At 45.7% G+C, this 21,672-nt stretch overlaps 1 long non-coding RNA gene across 1 annotated transcript; it reads right to left on the reverse strand.

The window, feature by feature from the left end:
- Positions 1-305: 305 nt before the first annotated feature.
- On the reverse strand, positions 306-11,417 carry LOC114806769. The gene is made up of 3 exons (XR_003754836.1): positions 11,234-11,417; positions 6,429-6,526; positions 306-442 (listed from the first exon to the last, which is right to left on the reverse strand). It is a non-coding gene; the product is annotated as an uncharacterized LOC114806769 (long non-coding RNA).
- Positions 11,418-21,672: the final 10,255 nt, after the last annotated feature.

A 21,672-nucleotide genomic window follows, 5' to 3' on the forward strand; every position in this document is an offset into this window, starting at 1 on the left:
CAGTGGGCAGTGATTGTCTCTATCTGTTGCCGAAATGCACATTCCAAGCACTTAGTACAGTGCTCTGCACATAGTAGAAGCTCAATAAATACTATTGAATGAATGAATCTTTTTCAGAGAATAGTTGTGTTGAAAGGAACAGGTGACCATTTCAGTCTAAAAATCAAGAAGCTAGCTCCCATTTCTACTCCTTGAATTTAAGCAAAAAATGATTTGAAATTGAGAGACTTTTGGGAATTGTTTCTCACAATTCCCACTAGCCCCTTAATTTTGAAATTAATTCACTTTATTTTTGGTTAAGGAATTCAGAGTTGCTACAAGAACTACTATTCCACATCTCAAGTTTTTGAGGCCTTGCCTGTATCTAAATTTCTCCATAAGACGTTTTTTCATTCAGGAAAGAACTCTGTTGAACTGTAGGTCCATTTGCGAGGTTGAGCATCTATTTAATGAAGACATACAGGTGAGTCATCCAGAAAATTACCCAAACTATTTTTTGGCCAAGAAAAATTCAGTGGAGGATTTGACAGCCTCTTACGAGAAGACTTTGTGATACTGGTTTTATCTTGAACAGAGCTAGATACCCTTTAAGGAGAGTAAAGACAGGAGGAATTGGCATCAAATGGTTTATTTTGCATGTGCCTCAGAAATAATAATTACTACTAATAATAATAATTATTAAGCATTTGCTATATGCCAATCATTGTACTAAAGTGCTGGGGTATCAGATACAAGATAGTCATGTTTGACATAGTCCCTGTCCCACATGGGGCTCACAAACCAAGGGAACTGGTTAATAAAATCCCTTTTCAAAAAACCATGTTTAAAATGTTCACCAAGCCCAGTGCTTTCCAATCCTTGAGAGACTCATCGGGCAAGACTGTTAAAAAACAACAGGGAAAATTGTTTTTACTTCATTGTTTGTTTAGAGTAATATCCAAGGAATTTGAAACGTGGGTTTGCTGGTAAGCTAAAACACACGTGTGACTGCGTGAGCTTAGGGGGAAAAGGGGTTTCTCTGGTCTATGGTGACAGCTAGAGAATTTTTCATAAAAGCCCAACAGAAATGTGAATTAGTGGTTACTTCAGAAGACAAGCTGTTGTGACAGTGAGTAGAAAAATTCTCCTCTAGCACAAGTTTCTAGCTTTCAACTTCACTGGTATTCTGGTGAAAGTTGAATGTAAAAACATTCTGAGAAATATGAGAGTCTATTTAACAGTATTCTTTGGCTCTCATTATTACACATTTTTCCTCTTTTTGAATTCTCTGACCTTTCAGAAAATTTCCTGTGAAATGGAAATCTTGACTGCTGTTCTGCTACAGTTATACTACATGGTAAATGGATAATTTCAGCTAATTGAAAGGGCTTTTCACAGAGTGACTGAAAACTAGACTGTGAGGGAAAGTATAAAACCCATACTGTATGAGTTAGAAATATCTTGGGGCTTAGGGTGTGGCTGCCTTTACTAATATAAATATCTTCTCCTTTACAAAGAGAAACCAATAGATTCCAGCACAAAACAACCTTCTGGAGGATCATTTTAAAATGAAATATAGTGCATTCTTAAAGGCTCAGGATCTGAAAGGGTAATGTATAAAATGTACTTTTATTTTTGGATGAAAATAATAAAAAATTGTAAAAGTGACAGGATATAAAAATCTTTATTTTTTACATAATATTGATTCTGGCTGATTTGAGTCATGTCTGTGATCATCCAGTGATATTTATTGATCAATTACTGTGTGCAGAACACTGTACTAAGCACTTGGGAGAGTTTATGGATTGTTACTCTCAGAGATCATCGATATCAAATCTTTACTGCTCGGGGGTCAATTTAAATCATTCATTTATTGAGCGCTGATTGTGTGCAGAGCACTGGACTAACAACTTGGGAGAGTACCATATAAAAGAGTCAGTGGACAAGCTCCCTGCCCATGGCAAGCTTACAAACTAGAGAGGGAGACAAGCACTAATATAAATAAATAATTTAGAATTGAGGGAGAAGTGACTAAAGGGTGCAAATCCAAGTGGAAGAAGGCACAGAAGGCAGTGGGGGAAGAGGAAATGAGGGCTCAGTCAGGGAAGGCCTCTTGGAGGAGATGGACTTTCAAAACTCACTTGTGCTGGGCAGAAGCAGCTTGGAAGAGAGTCGAGGGAGGAGACTCAAGCTTACTGTACAGAAGGAAGGTAATGGTAAACCACATCCATATTTTTATCAAGCAAACTCTATAGATCCACTACCAGAACGATTGCAGGTGGAGATGGGGCATTCTGGGACAGATGTATCCATGGTGTCGCTATGGGTCAGAGACAACTCGACAGCATATGATAAGATGAGTGCTTTCAATAGGCTTTGAAGGTAGGAAGAGTGATCATCTGTCATTTGAATCTACCTGAGTCCACAGTCTCTAAGACCTGATACAGAATAGAGAAGCAGCTTGGCTTAGTGGATAGAGCATGGGCCTGGCAGTCAGAAGGTCATGGGTTCTAATCCTAACCCTGCTGCTTGTCTGCTGTGTGACTTTGGGCAAATCTCTTCACTTCATTCAATAGTATTTATTGAGCGCTTACTATGTGCAGAGCACTGTACTAAGCGCTTGGGATGAACAAGTCGGCAACAGATAGAGACAGTCCCTGCCATTTGACGGGCTTACAGTCTAATCGGGGGAGACGGACAGACAAGAACAATGGCAATAAACTGCGTCAAGGGGAAGAACATCTCGTAAAAACGATGGCAACTAAATAGAATCAAGGCGATGTACAATTCATTAACAAAATAAATAGGGTAACGAAAATATATACATTGAGCGGACGAGTACAGTGCTGTGGGGATGGGAAGGGAGAGGTGGAGGAGCAGAGGGAAAAGGGGAAAATGAGGCTTTAGCTGCGGAGAGGTAAAGGGGGGATGGCAGAGGGAGTTGAGGGGGAAGAGGAGCTCAGTCTGGGAACGCCTCTTGGAGGAGGTGATTTTTAAGTAAGGTTTTGAAGAGGGAAAGAGAATCAGTTTGGCGGAGGTGAGGAGGGAGGGCGTTCCAGGACCGCGGGAGGACGTGACCCAGGGGTCGACGGCGGGATAGGCGAGACCGAGGGACGGCGAGGAAGTGGGCGGCGGAGGAGCGGAGCGTGCGGGGTGGGCGGTAGAAAGAGAGAAGGGAGGAGAGGTAGGAAGGGGCAAGGTGATGGAGAGCCTTGAAGCCTAGAGTGAGGAGTTTTTGTTTGGAGCGGAGGTCGATAGGCAACCACTGGAGTTGTTTAAGAAGGGGAGTGACATGCCCAGATCGTTTGTGCGGGAAGATGAGCCGGGCAGCGGAGTGAAGAATAGACCAGAGCGGGGCGAGAGAGGAGGAAGGGAGGTCAGAGAGAAGGCTGACACAGTAGTCTAGCCGGGAAATAACGAGAGCCCGTAATAGTAAGGTAGCCGTTTGGGTGGAGAGGAAAGGGCGGATCTTGGCGATATTGTAGAGGTGAAACCGGCAGGTCTTGGTAACGGATAGGATGTGTGGGGTGAACGAGAGGGACGAGTCAAGGATGACACCGAGATTGCGGGCCTGCGGGACGGGAAGGATGGTCGTGCCATCCACGGTGATGGAGAAGTCTGGGAGCGGACCGGGCTTGGGAGGGAAGATGAGGAGCTCAGTCTTGCTCATGTTGAGTTTTAGGTGGCGGGCCGACATCCAGGTGGAGACGTCCCGGAGGCAGGAGGAGATGCGAGCCTGAAGGGAGGGGGAGAGGACAGGGGCGGAGATGTAGATCTGCGTGTCATCTGCGTAGAGATGGTAGTCAAAGCCGTGAGAGCGGATGAGTTCACCGAGGGAGTGAGTGTAAATGGAGAACAGAAGAGGGCCAAGAACTGACCCTTGAGGAACTCCAACAGTTAAAGGATGGGAGGGGGAGGAGGCTCCAGCGTAGGAGACCGAGAATGATCGGCCAGAGAGGTAAGAGGAGAACCAGGAGAGGACAGAGTCCGTGAAGCCAAGGTGAGATAAGGTATGGAGGAGGAGGGGATGGTCGACAGTGTCAAAGGCAGCAGAGAGGTCAAGGAGGATCAGAATGGAGTAGGAGCCATTGGATTTGGCAAGAAGGGGGTCATGGGTGACCTTAGAGAGAGCAGTCTTGGTAGAGTGGAGGGGACGGAAGCCAGATTGGAGGGGGTCTAGGAGAGAATGGGAGTTAAGGAATTCAAGGCATCGATTGTAGACGCCTCGTTCTAAGATTTTGGAAAGGAAGGGTAGTAGGGAGATAGGACGATAACTGGAGGGGGAAGTGGGGTCAAGAGCGGGTTTTTTTAGGATGGGGGAGACGTGGGCATGTTTGAAGGCAGAGGGGAAGGAGCCCTTGGAGATTGAGTGGTTAAAAATAGAAGTTAAGGAAGGGAGGAGGGCAGGGGCGATGGTTTTAAGAAGGTGAGAGGGAATGGGGTCCGAGGCGCAGGTGGAGGGGGTGGCACTTGCGAGGAGGGAGGAGATCTCCTCTGAGGATACTGCAGGGAAGGATGGGAAAGTAGGGGAGGGGGTTGGTGGGGGGGAGGGGAGAGGCGGAGGGGTGACTTTGGGGAGCTCAGACCTGATCGTGTTGATTTTCGTGAGGAAATAGGTGGCCAGATCATTGGGGGTGAGAGATGGGGGAGGGGGAGGAACAGGGGGCCTAAGGAGAGAGTTAAAGGTCCGGAACAATCGGCGGGGGTGACGGGCATGGGTGTCGATGAGGGAGGAGAAGAAGCTTTGCCTGGCGGAGGAGAGGGCAGAGTTAAGGCAGGAAAGGATAAATTTGAAGTGTGTGAGGTCGGCTTGGTGCTTGGACTTTCGCCAGCAGTGCTCAGCAGCTCGAGCATAGGAGCGTAGGAGGCGGACGGAGGAGGTGATCCAGGGCTGTGGGTTAGTGGAGCTCTGTGCCTCAGTTACCTCATTTGTAAAATGGGGATTAAGACTGTAAACCACCCATGGGACTTATGCACTTAGGACAGTGCTCTGCACACAGTAAGTGTTCAGTAAATACAATTGAATGAATGACAGGGGCTGTGTCCTACCCAATTTGCTTATATCCACCCCAGCATTTATTACAGTACCTGGCACACAATAAATGATTAACAAATACCATAGTTATTATTACTATAAGCAGGCAATTCCACCTGGCAAAAGAGCCCCGAGACAAGCAGGACCTCTCTGCATGAGCAGTAGGAGCAGAGTCCCCAGTTCCAACTCCCATTCAAAGAGGGTGGAATGGCTCTAACAGGGAGGAGAGACACAGGGGGAGAGAAACTGCACACAGTAAGTGCTCAATGGATAGCATTCATCCCTGGAAATGTGGACTGACCAATGGGCAATGAAGGGGCAAGAATTGAGAAAAATGGAGAATTGTATTTGACTGCCTCCAAAGAGGGTTCAGTGCATGGCCCCCCATAGACGAAATTCCAAGATGCTGCTTCCACTGGAGAGGTTGACCCCTGGGCATTCACGGCCAAGTCCATGGGTGGTGTGCTGGGACATCCTCTTTCAGGGCAGCTCGGTGAAGCTGCCGGGTGCCTGAGGGTCTAGTGGACATGGCCCGGCCTGCCTAACAAGCCTCCAGTAATATTCGCCCTGAGGTGACAACTGATGAACCGGGACATTTCCGATGATCATCCTTGTGAGCATGCAGAGGGCTGCCTAGGGCAGAGGGCAGGCAGTTCCCAGACCCGTTCTCCCTAGGGGTGGACACAGGTGAAGACCTGCCATCCTTGGGACCTGTTGCTGGAAATGTGAGTTGGAGTTTGGTCATCATCTGACCTGGATTTAAGGCTGTTAGGCGATTGGTCTGACCCTAGGGGATGTGGTGAGAGAAACACCTTTTTTATGGTACTCCTTAGGTGCTTACTATATGCCAGGCACTGTACTAAGCACTGGGGTAGATACAAGCTAATCAGGTTGGACACAGTCCATGTCCCACATGGACCTTCATGGCCTTAATCCCCATTTTACAAATGAGGGAACTGAGACACAGAGAAGTGAAGTGACTTGCAGACAACTCACACAGCAGACAAGTGGCAGAGCTGGGATTAGAGCCCAGGTCTTTCAGACTTCCAGGCCTATGCTCTATCCACTAGGCCATGCTGCTTCTCTCCTACAGGTCTGGCAAGAAGAAGTGGACCCTACCACTCTTTAGCTCAAAGTGAGCTACCTTATCCTGGTGTCTGAATTTTGGTGACCAACAGTTCTGCATTGGCAATGTCCACACCCATCAGGATCTTCCCCTCTCTGTAATCTATTTCAATGTCTATCTCCCTTGTCTATCTCCCTCACTAGACTGTAAACTCCTTGAGGGCAGGGATTGCATCAACCAATGCTATTGTATTGTACTTCCCAAAGATTTAGTACAGCACTCTGCACACAATAAGTGTTCCATCTTGTTGATGGATTGATCAATTGATCCTGTAAAATGCAGTAATACCTCTCTCAGACTTTGTCTTTCTCAGCAGTTGAGTCCTCTCCTTGGCAGTCTCTCCACAGGTGTTGGATTTAACACCCTCATTTCATAATCACTTTATCCTGTCACCAAGAACAGAAAAATATTGTTGCAGGGAATAAGAAAGTGGAAGAGGAATCAGTGTACTAGGTAGTCTCTGACCCAATCAAGCTTAAAAAGCACATTTTTCTTAATGTGTGGTTATCTGTCATCACTCACCTGACTGTGGTCCAGCTAGTGGAAGGAATAGCAATTCTGCATGTCCTTATTGCAATACTCTTTCAGTGTTTGTAGGAGAGGAGCATTTCTAATCATTGCTTTGGGATTCTCCCTCTCCACTTTCAAACTAAGTCCAAATAAACTGCTAGTGAGGATGTTCAAAGAAGGATTCCTTTTATTCTTATTAGTATTATGGTATCTGTTAAGTGCTTACTATGTGTCATGGACTCTTCTAAGCACTAGGGTAAATACAAGTTGATCAGGTTGGACACAGTCCTGGGCCACATGGGGCTCACAGTCTAAGTAGGAGGGAGAACAGGTGTTAAGACCCCATTTTATAGATGAGGAAACTGAGGCACAGAGAAAAGAAGTTAAGTGACTTGCCTAAGGTCATACAACAGGCAACTGTCAGACCTGGGATTAGAACCCAAGTCCTCTGACTCCCAGGCCTGTGTTCCTTCCACTAAACCATGCTACTCCTCTCTATAAATAATGCCCTAAAACTGTCTTGAAAAGAGAGCACCCCAACCCTGCCCCTCCTCCCCCCCACTACCTTTTGTGGTACTTGTTAAGCATTTACTATGTGCCAGCCACTATACTAAGTGCTAGGGTAGATTCAAGATAACCAGGTTGGACACAGTCCATGTCCCACGTGAGACTCACAGTCTTAATCCCCATTTTTACAGATGAGATATCTGGGGCACAGAAAAGTAAAGTGACTTGCCCAAGGTTATGAAGCAGACACATTGTGGAGCTGGGACCCAGGTCCTTCTGACTCCCAGGCCCTTGCTCTATCCACTAGGCCACATTGCTCTCTTGCCCCGCTCACATTTGACTAATCAACGTCTTTTCATTGCTCACTTAATCTGACCCCAAATGCCTGGCCTTTCATGCATTAGCTAGAGGCTTTAAAATGAGGGTTCAGCTAGGAATTGTGCCACACCCCTGACACCACCTTCACCTCAGAACTTGAGCAGGGGAGTGTCTTCAGCAACAGTAAATCTCTAAGGTTCCTTATAATAGGACATTATAGTTTATTGAGGTAATTTGCAGGAACTTGAACAGAGGGGATATAACTACACACACATGACATTTGCAATTGCATTAATTTTTATTCAAAAAGAAAATAGTATTGCTTCAAAAAAATCCACAACTACCTGCCAAATTTTTCCAGAAACTTAGAGAAAAAAAATAGTCTTTCCCCTCTCATTGGGGCTTTTGTTCCTTTGCCTCTTGCTTTCTGTGATTTGGCTCTTTGTTCCTTAGGCCTGGCCTAACTTCCACACCATAGCCACTTTGTTGCTGTGCTACTTAACTGATGTGGAGTTTTAATTTGACAGGATGTTTCCTCTTTCCAGAGAGCAACGCTGCAGTCTGTCTTAGAACCTTGATCACCTCACCATCACCACCATCACCATCACCAGAGCATTTGTTAAGACCATTACTCTGTGCTGGCTGGCGCAATGGGGCTCTTGAGCACGTACATGTTTTGGGTGCGTGGGACCAAGCGATCCATCAGTGATATTTATTGAGTGCTTTCTGTGTGCAGAGCACTGTACTAAGCACTTGGGAAAGTACAGTACAATAGAGTTGGTAGACACAATCCCTGTCCACATGGAGATGCAACAAAACCTAGTGGGTAGAGCAGAGGCCTGGGTTCTAATCCCAGCTCTGCCATTTGTCTGCTGTGTGACCTTGGGCAAGTCACTTCACTTCTGGGTGCCTCAGTTTCCTCATCTGTAAAATGGGGATTAAGACTGTGAGCCCCACGGGGACCAACCTGATTACCTTGTATCTACCCCAGCGCTTAGAACAGGGCTTGGCACATAGTAAGCGCTTTACAAATACCAACATTATTATTATTATATTAAATTCAGTTGGTCTGAAGTTCCAGTGCAAACTGCATTTTCAGAAACTATGCTTGTGCCATGTGAATATTGGCAGTACAATCGCTAAGCAAGTCACTGAACTCCTCTAGACTGTAAGGTTGTGTGGGCAGAGAATGTGTTTACCAACTCTCTTCTCTCGTACTCTCCCAAGCACTTAGTACAGTGCTCAGCACACAGTAAGTGCTCAATAAATACCATTGATTGATTAACTACAGTGTAACTGCCCAGCTCGCACCCTTTTTTCCTCACTCTTGTCTCTTTCACCATTGATATATTGCACACCTTCTGGAACATCCATCCCCCTTCAAATCTGACAGACCACCATTTCAAAACCCTACTAAAATCCTATCTCCTCCACAAAGCTGTCTCTGACCAATCTCTCATCTCCCCTCCATCCCTTCCTTCCTTACCACATGACCTATGCACTTGAGTCCTTTCCCACTCTAGCACTTCGGTACTTACCCCACCCCTCATCCCCACAGCTCTTACATATGTACCTGTAAACTTTGTTGCTTCCTGCTTCACGTGTTTATTTTAATATCCATCACCCCTTGAGACTTTAAGCTCCTTGAGGGCAGGATCCTGTCTACTAACTCTCTTGTACTCTTCCAAATGCTTAGTTGAGCACATTCTTCATAGTAAGGACTCAGTAAATACAATCTATTGACTGATTGATCATACCCAGATGGCTGTGGGTGCTTGTCCTATGCTGTCGATAGGATGCATTTAGCAACTACCATAATAATAATAATATGGATGTAATCGTTCTTTTTTTTTCTTTTGGACAGACCAGGACCTCTTTGGAGAAGCAGTGTGGCTCAGTGAAAAGAGCCTGGGCATCGGAATCAGAGGTCATGGGTTTGACTCCCGGCTCTGCCACTTGTCAGCTGTGTGACTGTGGGCAAGTCACTTAACTTCTCTGTGCCTCAGTTACCTCATCTGTGCGTGGCTCAGTGGAAAGAGCACGGGCTTTGGAGTCAGGGCTCATGAGTTCGAATCCCAGCTCTGCCACTTGTCGGCTGTGTGACTGTGGGCAAGTCACTTAACTTCTCCGTGCCTCAGTTCCCTCATCTGTAAAATGGGGATGAAGACTGTGAGCCCCACGTGGGACAACCTGATTCCCCTATGTCTACCCCAGCGCTTAGAACAGTGCTCGGCACATAGTAAGCGCTTAACAAATACCAACATTATTATTATTATTAAAATGGGGATTATCTGTGAGCCTCACATGGGACAAACTGATTACCCTGTATCTGCCCCAGCGCTTAGAACAGTGCTCTGCACATACTAAGCGCTTAACAAATACCAACATTATTTGATGTTGAAATTTGCATAGCAAATTTGCATAGCAAATTTGGGTCAATCGCCCATCTTTTCAGTGTTATCGGAGCAACCCTGGGAATAGCTTTTGTTCATTAACAGCTGCCATAGAATGGGCAGAAGAACAGACACAAAACCCTGCCTCTGAAAGGGCCCAGCTTCACCGGGCATTGTTGATAGCTCTGGGCCCTGCACTTTCCCTGAGCGAACAACAGGTGTCTATTCACCAGGGAGGCCTGGCCTTTCAAAGACTCACGCTTTATCGTCTCTATAAATTCAGCAAATGCTGACAATGGGGTCTCAGTTCTCCGAGGTCATTGTCAGTGCACCTTGAGATCCCAGGGACTCCTGTAACCAGGCGGAATATGTGAGCCATGGGCAGGCTCCCAATGCTTCTTCTTCCCCTTCTCCTTAGATTCAGTTGCTCCTCCCCACTCCTTACCCCTCCCCTGCAATCCACTTCACCCATAGTTGTCACTTGCACAATTTTAAACTCTGTTGCTTATCATTTGCCTGGAATTTATCCTCGAGTTTGTCTCCCCAACTAGTTTGAAAACTCCTTGAGGGCAGGGATCATTCATTATTTATTAATGGTATTTGTTAAGCCCTCACTGTGTGCCAGGCACTGTACTAAGTGCTGGGGTAGCTACATATTAATCAGGCTGGACCAGTCCATGTCCCATATGGGGTTCACAGTCCTAATCCCCATTTTACAAATGAGGTAACTGAGGTATGGAGAAGTGAAGTGACTTGTCCAAGGTGACACAGCAGACAAGTGGTGGAACCAGAATTAGAACTCAGGTCCTTCTGACTTCCAGGCCTCTGCTCTATCCACTAGGCCACGCTACTTCTTCACTTATGTCTACTAGCTCTACTGTTCCCCCTAAAGCACTGAGTACTGGGCTCTGTACAGAGTAAGCACTCAACAAACATACTTGACAGATTGATTGATTGATTATCTTGGATCACCTTCCAAGAGATACTCCTGGCCACCGTAATTTCTAGGGTGAAGATGATGCTGCAAGTGGCTTCCTATAAATAATTTCTCAGCCAGTCAAATAGTCAATCATATTTACTGAGTGCTAGCTATACTCAGAGCATTCTACTAAGCGCTTGGGAGGGTACAGCATAACAAGACGCAAGATGGAAGTTTGGAGAGACCCACGCAAAGCAGAATGGAGGACTGAGGAGGTCATGTAAGGTGAAAAAAACAGGGTGGGACAGCTTGGGAAAGGTGGTGGGGAGAAGGGGAGAGCCAGAGAGATAAACAAGGAAGAAGGAGAAAGGCAGAAGGGGAAAGAGATGAAGAAAAGGGAGGGGAGGGAGAGAAAGGGCGAGAAGAAGAGAAATGGGACTACTCACTAAGCTGTCACCTCCTCCTGTGGCCATCCTCTGCTCCAGCTGAACTGGCTTCTACAGGCTCATGCCAGGAGTATCCAGACGGCTGGGGTGTTGCTGATTTGGAAGCTGTAGAAATTCCAAAGAGGGTCAGATCAGCCTCTGGGTATGAAGGAGGAGTGAGATGGCTACTGCCACCACTGAAGGAGAAAAGATGAGCACTTTCTCCTCCTCCTCTTCCTCCTCCTCTTCCTCCTTTTTTTTTCCACCTCATCATTCTCCTCCCTGTTGCCATGCTTCTCTGCCTCTGTGGCTCTCGGGACCCACCCTCCCATCCCAGCCAAAGGTGGAATAATAATAATAAATAATTAAGGTATTTGTTAAGTGCTTAATATGTGCCAAGCACTGTTCTAAACACTGGGGTAGATACAAGATAATTGGGTTGTTCCAAGTGGAGTTCACAGTCTTAATCCCCATTTTACAGATGAGGTAACTGAGGCACAGAGAAATTAAGTGGCTTACCTTGCTTGCCTTCTCCTTCACACAGCACACAAGTGGCGGAGTTGGGATTAGAACCCATGTCCTCTGGCTCCCAAGTTCATGTTCTTTCCACTAAGCCACACTGCTTCTTTTGGAGATGGGGCAGAATTCCCCAGAACTGAGAATCAGTGTGGCCTAGTGCAAAGAGCATGGATCTGGGAGTTTATTGTGATATTGTACTCTCCCAAGCTCTTAGTACAGTGCTCTGCACATAGTAAATGTTCAATCAAGATGATTGAATGAATGAATGAATGAATAATCCCAGCTCCACCACTTGTCTGCTGTGTGACCTTGGGTAGGTTAATTCATTTCTTTGTACCTCAGTTTCCTCAACCTGTAAAGTGGAGATTCAGTACCTGTTCTCCCTCCTACTTAGACTGTGAGCCCAATGTGGGACAGGGACTGTGTCCGACTTGATTAACTTGTGTCTACTCCAGTGCTTAGAAGAGCTCTCAACACATAGGGAGTGCTTAACAAACACTATAAAAAAAAATAAACGTGGACTACAAACTCTTCTTTGGCTTTGCCAGTTTAGTGGGGATGCTCTGAATGGAAGCAGGAAAAGGAAGAGGAGGAGGAAACAATCCAGAGAAGCAACTTCTCTGTGCCTCAGTTACCTCATCTTTAAAATGGGGATTCGAGTGTGAGGCCCATGGGCAACAGGGACTGTATCCAACCTGGTTAACTTGTATCTATCCCAGCACATAGAACAGTGCACATAGTAAGTGCTTAACGAATACCACAATTATTATTATCAGTAGTAGTAGTAGTAGTATTAATAAGCACTGATGTGCCCCACTGAATCTCCAGATTCAACTGCAGATTGTCTTGACTGCTAGTGGTTTGCAACCCCAAGCCATCTCTAAAAGATTGCACATTCCTTTCATTACCGTTACATATCCAAACTATGTCCTTTATAAAGGGGGCTCGAGGGACGAGGACCACCCTGCATTAAAGGAAACCACGTTTAATCAGAAGGGCTCTATTAGGAGGAGAAGGAGTATAGGGAAGTGCCTCGGGGGTCTCTGCACTGCCAAAAAACATTTCATTTCAGACTATCTGCTGTCGGGGCCAAAAACTGTTGGAGCGCAGCCTTGCCAAGTGACGGCGGGTATGAACAGCCTGATTGTAAGGGGCTGGGAGCCTCTAGGGAGATGCGATCAGATCCCGGTATATCCAATTTCATCCCATTCTGGATAGGGTTATGGGAGGCTTCCACTGTATTTTGAATCGGGCAATGAATTTCGTGAACTGATTGCCCCCGTTTCAGTGGACGTTGAAACTGGGCTGGACACCCCTGTCCGATTGGGTCAGACTCAGTCCATGTCCCACCTGGGGCTCACAGTCTAAATAAAAAGGAGAACAGGTATCGAATCCCCATTCTACTGATGAGGAAACAGACTCACCCAAGGGCACACAGTGGACAAGTGGCAGAGGCGGCATTAAAACCCAGGTCCTCTGACTCCTATTTCTGTGCTCTTTCCACTAGGCCATGCTGCTTCTCAGTTTGGGGGAACTCCAGCCCATCCATGGTGGAGATCACAGATGGGAGACTGGGCAGGGAAGAGCAAAGGGAGGAAGTCAGGGTGACGCAAAAGGGAGTGGGAGATGAGGAAAAGTGGAGCTTAGTCTGAGAAGGCCTCTCAGAGGAGATGAAGGAGGCTTTTGAAGCAGGGGAGAGTAATTGCGGGATTTGAGGAGGAAGGGCGTTCTAGAACATGGGCCAGGGGTTGGTGGCAGGACAGACAAGACTGGGGCACTGTGAGAAGGTTAGCATTGGAGGAGCGAAGTTTGCAGGCTGAGTTGTAGAAGGAGAGAAGTGAGGTAGGAGGGGGTAAGGTGATGGAGTGCGGACCTTCCAGGACCAGAGTTGGGGCAGTAGGTCAACATGTCAGATCTGCATTTCATCAAGCTACTCTCTAGCTATGCAGGTTGCAGGCAGGCCACATCAGGTAATCCTATAAATATGCTTGCAACCTGTGGCAGCTTAATACTACTACTACTACTACTACTACTAATTGTGGCATTTGTTAGGAGGCTACTTGTGCCTGGCACTGTTCTGACTTCTGGGGTGGATACAGCCAAATTGGGTTGGACACAACCCCTGGCCCACATGAGGCTCATAATCTTAATCCCCAATTTTACAGATGAGGTAACTGAGGCCCAGAGGAGTGAAGTGACTTGTCCAAGGTCACACAGCAGACAAGTAGCAGGGCCGGGATTAGCTCAGAGGTCCTTCTGACTCCCAAGCCTGTGCTCTATCCACTAGGCCGCACTGCTTCTTAGCACTATTCTGGTACTAGTACTCTTCTGAAGATTGTACTCTTCTGGAGCTAGTACTCTTCTGGAGCTACCTTGTTTGTTCAGAAAGCCTCAAGAGCCCCTTTCCTGGTGTCAAGCCCTTACAGAGAGTTGGGGCTGGGCTGGGCACTGATCCCAGCTTAGTGACACCCATAGGGGCTTAAGGTTTTGACCTCTTTGGAAAGCCCCAAAAGGGTCCAGACTAAACCACGATTCCCAGGTGTCCTGTCAGAATTCCTTGGGAGAGTCGGGGTGGGAAAGAAAATCTGGTCCAGTCACACAGAAAAACCAAAACTAGATGTTCTCTTGACCTGCTCAGGGTCTTCTTGGGTTCCCTCCAGCCTGGAGAGGGTCCCCAGTCTTTGGCAGTCAATTGCTCCCATCAATTATATTGATTGAGCACTTACTATGTGCAGAGCACTGAACTAAGCATTTAAGAGAATATTATATAACAGAGTTGATAGATATGTTCCCTGCCCACAGTCCAAGGGAATTGGGGCTATCACCTTAAGGCTTTCACTAGGCTCTCCCAAGTCTTTTCACCACTGTCATGTTGGCTGGGCCTGGGGACTTTGAGCTTTAGAGAAGCAGCATGGCCTAGCAGGTAGAGAATGGACTTGGGTGTCAGAAGGACCTGAGTTTTAATCTTAGCTCTGCCACATGTCTGCCGGGTGACCACATGTCTGCCAGGTGACCTTGGGCAAATCACTTAACTTCTCTGTGCTTCAGTTTCCTCATCTATAAAATGGGGATTAAGACTGTGAGCCCCATGTGGGACAGGGACTGATTAACTTGTATCACACCCAAGATCTTAGAACAGTACTTGACACATAGTAAGCATTTAACAAATATTATTATTATTATTATTACTATGTGTTTGCTGTGCAACTCATGGGCATCAACTTCTGGCCATATTTTTGACAACGGCTCCTATGCTGGCCTCTGTGGTCACCCCTAGGGCCAGCTCCTCTTCCTCCCCCCTCCTCCACAGGGGCATCAGGATGGTAGCCCGAGCCTCCTAAGATGCAAACATAGTGACTTGGATTAGCAAAAAGAGGCTCTGCTCCATGAAAGCCACGGTTTCCAATGGGAACCTGGCCCTGGGCCTGCCCACATCCTTCCTGCCTCCCCTTGGATTGGGTCCGCGGCATGGAAACAATGCCAGCCCGATGTTGCTGCGTTAAGAAGACCGCTACCCTGACCCGAGGCTGCTCCTCTTGTTCATTCTTTACTAGGAGATTGGAAAATAGAATGCCAGATCTGTTTACGTTCCACATTCTCTGTCGGAGGAGAATGACCCTGTGAATCACCATCTGTATCGGTGATGGAATTATAGCTTTATACCAAAGGCTGAGCCTAATGAACTTAGCTGGACTAAGTAAAGAGAAGCCGAGAACAGCAGGGGAAAAAAGAGAACACATTCAGTTTTGAATCTTCTTGAGTGAATCCAAAAGTCTTCAAAATAGCCTTGATGTCATAAAGACCATAAATGAGGGCTGGTGTTATTAGCTAGAAAACTGGTCATATTTTTGAACCTAGAAGAGAAAGTCTAAGGGAGTCTTGGCCTCTTGACCAGGCCAGTGTCTCCTTGGATTTCCTCCAGCCCGGAGGGAGTCCCCAGACATTGGCAGTCAATCAATCAATCAATTAATTGCATTGATTGAGCACTTACTGTAGGCAGAGCACAGTACTAAGCGCTTGGGAGAGTGCCATATAACAGAGGTGATTGATGCAGTCCCTGCCCACAGTCCTAGCATAACCATAAGGTTTTTACTAGACCCCCACCGAGACTTTTCACCATCATGTTTGCTGGGACTGAGGACTTCTAGCATTTGTTGCTGGGCACCTGGTGCCAGCCAACCTCTTTGAGGACAACCAGTCCTCTCATAGGGCCTTGTGGTCCTTGTTATGGTCCACGCCACCCCTGTGAGCACAGACAGTTTCTTCTGACACACAGACCAGGGTTCACAGCCCGGCTCACATCATCAGATGAAGGGTCCCGATTCCACCAACATTGTTCACTGCAGAGAGCAGAATGAAAACGTGTTTGCGCAGGACCGAGTGTACTGTTTATGAAAATATATTTTGAGCCGGTCATTTTCCCCATTGCCCACAGCAGACCTAGCAAGAAGATATGGAATGCCAGATGCTTCCTTGAAGGATTGTTTGCTGCCACTTTCAGGGGGAGAATACTGGCTGCAGCCAATCAATGGTATGTATTGAGCACTTAGTGGGTGTAGAGCACTGTACTAAGTGCTTGGGAGAGTACAGTGCAACACAGTTGGTAGACATTTCCCTGCCCACAAGGAGTTTACAGTCTAGAGGACAACCAATGCGGCCTGTCTTATTTTCATACTGCAATAAAACGGAGTTGTTAGGCATAAGGGAGAATTTATTGGGCAGAATGGATACTGTGAATAGAATGGATATATGCTACTGATGGCTACAATATATCCCTGGATTTTTACAAAGAGGATTGGTAGCTCAATTCTTTGGATGTTATAAGACCTTACCCTGCCTTGAGGCAGAAATGTAGCCCAGAGGAACTTGGAAAATTCCTTCTGCCCCTCCAAGTCTAGGATCCATTGCTTTCTGGTATGGATAGACTAGTTTGTGACTTCTTGTTTTAGGACCCCTGAAAGTGAGAGTTTTGGCTCCTCTCATTCTGATTCCAATCATGATTTGCAGAGAACAGTAGCCTAGAAAGTTTCATTCTAACAATTAGGCCCTGAGTCTGAGCTAGCCTTTTCAGAGATTGAGGAAGGACAAATTAGCTACCCTTTTGAGGTTGGTTATGCACTAAAGTGGAATACAACCCCATTGCATATGAGCACTAGCAATGCAGACTTTGGAACACTGTAATGATATGTTCCCAGTTAGAATCTCTGAAGTCTGTATCTGCTGAAAGAAACAATGACCATGGCTGAAGCAATAAAAGCAGTGTGGGAATTTGTTCTTCCTGGCACTCCTCTTTTAAGTGACATGCTGAAGAGAGGAGTCAGCTGAACTTCGCCGGGCTCTGAATTTTCACCGATTTTGGAGCTACAGTGAGCAATCTGAAAAAAACTGGCCTGGTCTGGCCAGAAATGGCAAAAGATGTGATTCCCCTCCAGTTAACTCAGTTTATTTTTCGTCTTTTGTTTATAAATGATAATACTCACCAATGAATCAATCAGTGGTACTTATTGGGCACTTACTGTGTGCAGGCCACTGCACTAAGAATGTGGGAGAGTACAATAGACCAATTGGTTGCATATACACAGGATGAAATCAGTGTCTTCTGAGGGGGGAAAAACACATAAAATCAAGTGGAAATGCCCCATCTCTTAATAGCGCCAATGTTTGCAATCTGACTTTCAATCCAAAGACAAATGGATAACAAGTTGTTTCCGGAAAATCATTTGGGACCATTCAGAGGGAATTACAAGGCTCATCAAGCTCCTTGTGGGTAGGCATCGTTTCAACCAATTCTATAGTAGTCTCTCAAATTTTCAGTACAGTGCTCTGCATTTGAGTGCCCAATAAATGCCACTGACTGGTGGATCATTGCCTCTTGATTTCTGGGGTGTGACCACTGAGCGGTAATTACAGTCATTAGATTGTTTGCTCTCCACATGGTAAGTGCTCAAGTGCTTAGTACAGTGCTCAAGTGCTTAGTACAGTGCTTTGCCCAAAGTAAGTGCTCAATCAATATGACTGAATGAATGCTCAATAAATATCCTAGAATGAGTTCGTCTACACTGCCTTGAATTCCTCAACTCCAACTCTCTCCTGGACCCCCTCCAATTTGGCTTCCATCCCCTCCACCGAGACTGCTCTCTCAAAGGTCACCCATCACCTCCTTCTTGCCAAATCCAATGGCTCCAAATCTATCCTAATCCTCCCCGACCTCTCAGCTGCTTTTGACACTGTCGACCATCCCCTTCGCCTCTAAGCCCGTCAAACGGCAGGGACTGTCTCTATCTGTTGTCGACTTGTTCATTCCAAGCGCTTAGTATAGTGCTCTGCACATAGTAAGCACTCAATAAATACTACTGAATGAATGAATGAATATTTTATCTCACCTTGGCTTCACAGACTCTGTCCTCCCCTGGTTCTCCTCTTATCTTTCTGGCCGTTCATTCTTGGTCTCCTTCGTGGGCTCCTCCTCCCTCTCCGGTCCTCTAACTGTAGGATTTCCTCAAGGGTCAGTTCTTGGCCCTCTTCTGTTCTCCGTTTACACTCACTCCCTTGGTGAACTCATTCACTCTGATGGCTTCAACTATCATCTCTATGTAGATGACACCCAAATCTACATGTCCTCGCCTGTTTTCTCTCCTCCTCCCTCCAGGCTTGTATCTCATCCTGCCTCCAGGACGTCTCCACCTGGATGTCTGCCCGCCACCTAAAACTCAACATGTCCAAAACTGAACTCCTTATCTTCTCTCCCAAACCCTGTCCTCTCTTGACTTCCCTGTCACTGTGGACGGCACGACCATCCTTCCCGTCTCTCAAGCCCGCAACCTTGGTGTCATCCTTGATTCAGCTCTCACATTCATCCCCCACATCCAATCCGTCACCAATGCCTGCTGGTCTCACCTTTACAATATCGCCAAGATCCCCCCTTTCCTCTCCCTCCAAATGACTATCGTGCTGGTTCAAGTTCTCATAATATCCCGACTGGATTGTTGTGTCAGCCTTCTCTCTGATCTCTCTTCCTCCTGTCTCTCCCCGCTCCAGTCTATTCTTCATTCCGCTGCCCGGCTCATTTTCCTACAGAAACGCTTTGGGCATGTCACTCCCCTCCTTAAAAACCTCCAGTGGTTGCCTATCAACCTCCACACGAAACAAAAACTCCTCACTCTTGGCTTCAAAGCTCTCCATCACCTTGCCCCCTCCTACCTCACCTCCCTTCTCTCTTTCTACTGCCGACCCTGTACACTCTGCTCCTCTGCCGCTCACCTCCTCATGGTCCCCCATTCACGCCTATCCTGCCGTCGACCCCTGGCCCACATCCTACCGCTGTCCTGGAATGTCCTCCCTCCTCACGTCTGCCAAACTAACTCTCTCCCCCCCACTTCAAAGCATTGAGAGCTCACCTCCTCCAGGAGGCCTTCTCAGACTGAGCCACCCCTTCCCTCTGCTCCCCCTCCCCATTGCCCCTACTCCCTCCCCTCTACCCCCTTCCCCTCCCCACAGCACTTGTGTATATTTGTATATATTATTTATTACTCTATTTTATTAATGATGGTATATATCTATGATTCTATTTATCTATTTTGATGGTATTGATGCCTGACTACTTGTTTTGTTTTGCTGTCTCCCCCTTTAAGACTGTGAGTCTGTTGTTGGGCAGGGATTGTCTCTGTTTCCGAATTGTACATTCTAAGTGCATAGTACAGTGCTCTGCACAATAGTAAGCACTCAATAAATACTATTGAATGAATGAACGGCTCCATTCCTCAGTTAGCTCATCTGTAAAATGAGGATTTAATACCTCTTCTCCCTTCTCTTGAGACTTTGAGCTGCATGTGGGGCAGGGACTGTAGCCAATCCAATTATTTTGTATCTGCCTCAGCACCTGGCTCATGCAGCATGAGCGAAGCAGCTGGGCTCAGTGGAAAGAGCATGGGCTTTGGAGTCAGAGGTCATGGGTTCGAATTCCGGCTCTGCCACTTGTCAGCTGTGTGACTGTGGGCAAGTCACTTAACTTCTCTGTGCCTCAGTTACCTCATCTGTAAAATGGGGATTAAGACTGTGAGCCCCACGTGGGACAAGCTGATTCCCTTGTGTCTATCCCAGCGCTTAGAACAGTGCTCTGCACATAGTAAGCGCTTAACAAATACCAACGTTATCATTATTATTATTATTATCACCTAGCACAGTGCTTGGCACTTAGTAAGCTCTAAACAAATACCTCAAGGATTATTATAAATAAGTTTTTACAATGATGTAGAAGGGGGAGAACATATTAGTAGAAGGAGATGGGATTCATAAATATGAGCGGAGCTAATGCTAATTCTGTATCTGGTAAATTGGAGGGTTTGTATGTATTTCCAAGGCTAGTATTATATGGAAAAGACCAGTCATGTTGCTTCCATCTCAGAAGATTCTTTACTTGTCAGTGACCAGACAGCATTATCAGAATCAGCCCAGGGCTATTCAGTAAAGGACAGTTATCAGCAACAGGTTACCAGATGAAAGGGTCAAGAGGAGCAAGTAGAGCTTGAAAACCCAGATATGTTGAAATAGGGAAAGTTGGGGATGCAGCTGGAAAAGAAGATAAAGAAATCCTGCTGCTGGGCACCAAGCCTTCAGAGAGGAACAGAGCCACAGGAAGTGATGCTGTTTCACACCTCTCTGCCAGATGTAGCAGCAGACCAAGGTGGCAAAAGGAGGAAATAGCTTTTAAAGTTCCTGAAACTATTGCTTGCAATAATTTCATTTTATCCACTAAGTTTAAGCAAGGAAAATTAAAAGGATTTCCTCACTGATTTTGTCTTTACCAGTGGGGTAAGTTTAGAATACTTTCTGTTACTGCTGGAGTATGGGGCAATATGATTGTTTTTGTTGAGCTTTCCCTTTCTTTGTTAACTATTCACCATCTGGAAAAGACTCACTGGGAAGAGATAATATCATCCTGTTAAAAATTCTGTTACATCAGTGTTCGTTTGGAATTTAAAATCTCAGAAAAGTGCACACACAATTTGCATGACTTTTTAAATTAAAGGATACCACATTTTACAAAATAAAATGTAACGTTAGTGATGGTGAAGACATAATATGTGTATATGTATTATAATATATGTATATATTTACATCTTCTATTTTCCTTTCTTTCAAAAAATATTCAGTAACTTCAACGATTTTGATTTCTTGGTTTGAGAAAATATCTTAACAATTTGGACAATATCTTAACAATATCTTAATCTTTCTAGGGGGCAAAACTGCTGTAACCATTGGGATAGATACATGTTAGATCAGACACTGTCTCTAGGCCATGCAGGACTCATAGTCTAGGAGGGAAAGCAGGTATATTATCTCCATTTTACAGATGAGGAAACTGAGGCACAAATAAGTTAAGTGACTTGCCCAAGGTCACACCATAGGACAGTGACAGAGCTGGGATTAGATTTTGGGTCTCCCTTTTATTTTCCTTGCTTAATTTTAATAATAAAATAATTCAATTGTAATTAAAAAATGGAGAAACACAGTTCCAGTGAGCCTTCAGTTACAATTCAATTCAGTGGGTATTTGAAAGGAAAAATATAGTTTCTAAATATAAAATCATAAATCCTTCTGAATTTTTATAATTTAAATGTTTTGCCAAATTACCTATAACATTCTGGAGAGGCAATGACCTAAATGTGGGTTACTCTTTTCTATCAAAATAATATGAAACTTTAGAGCCTGTAGTTTAGGAACAGAGGAATGAAAACATCCTTTGTCTTGTCAGTTTGGTGGCCCACTGCATCTTTTATCTACTCTTCAAATATCCTAGAAAAATCAAACTTTCAGAACTTTCTGCCTCTACTTTGAGAATTTTATAGACATGCTATCTGCCCACTAATTATTTATCCCAACTTTGTAGAAATCATCTCTAGCTCAAAAATAGTAGTAGAAGTGTAAAATAAGAATATTAA

The sequence above is a fragment of the Ornithorhynchus anatinus genome, chromosome 2 (genome assembly GCF_004115215.2).
Source record: "Ornithorhynchus anatinus isolate Pmale09 chromosome 2, mOrnAna1.pri.v4, whole genome shotgun sequence".
NCBI classification, from domain to species: domain Eukaryota; kingdom Metazoa; phylum Chordata; class Mammalia; order Monotremata; family Ornithorhynchidae; genus Ornithorhynchus; species Ornithorhynchus anatinus.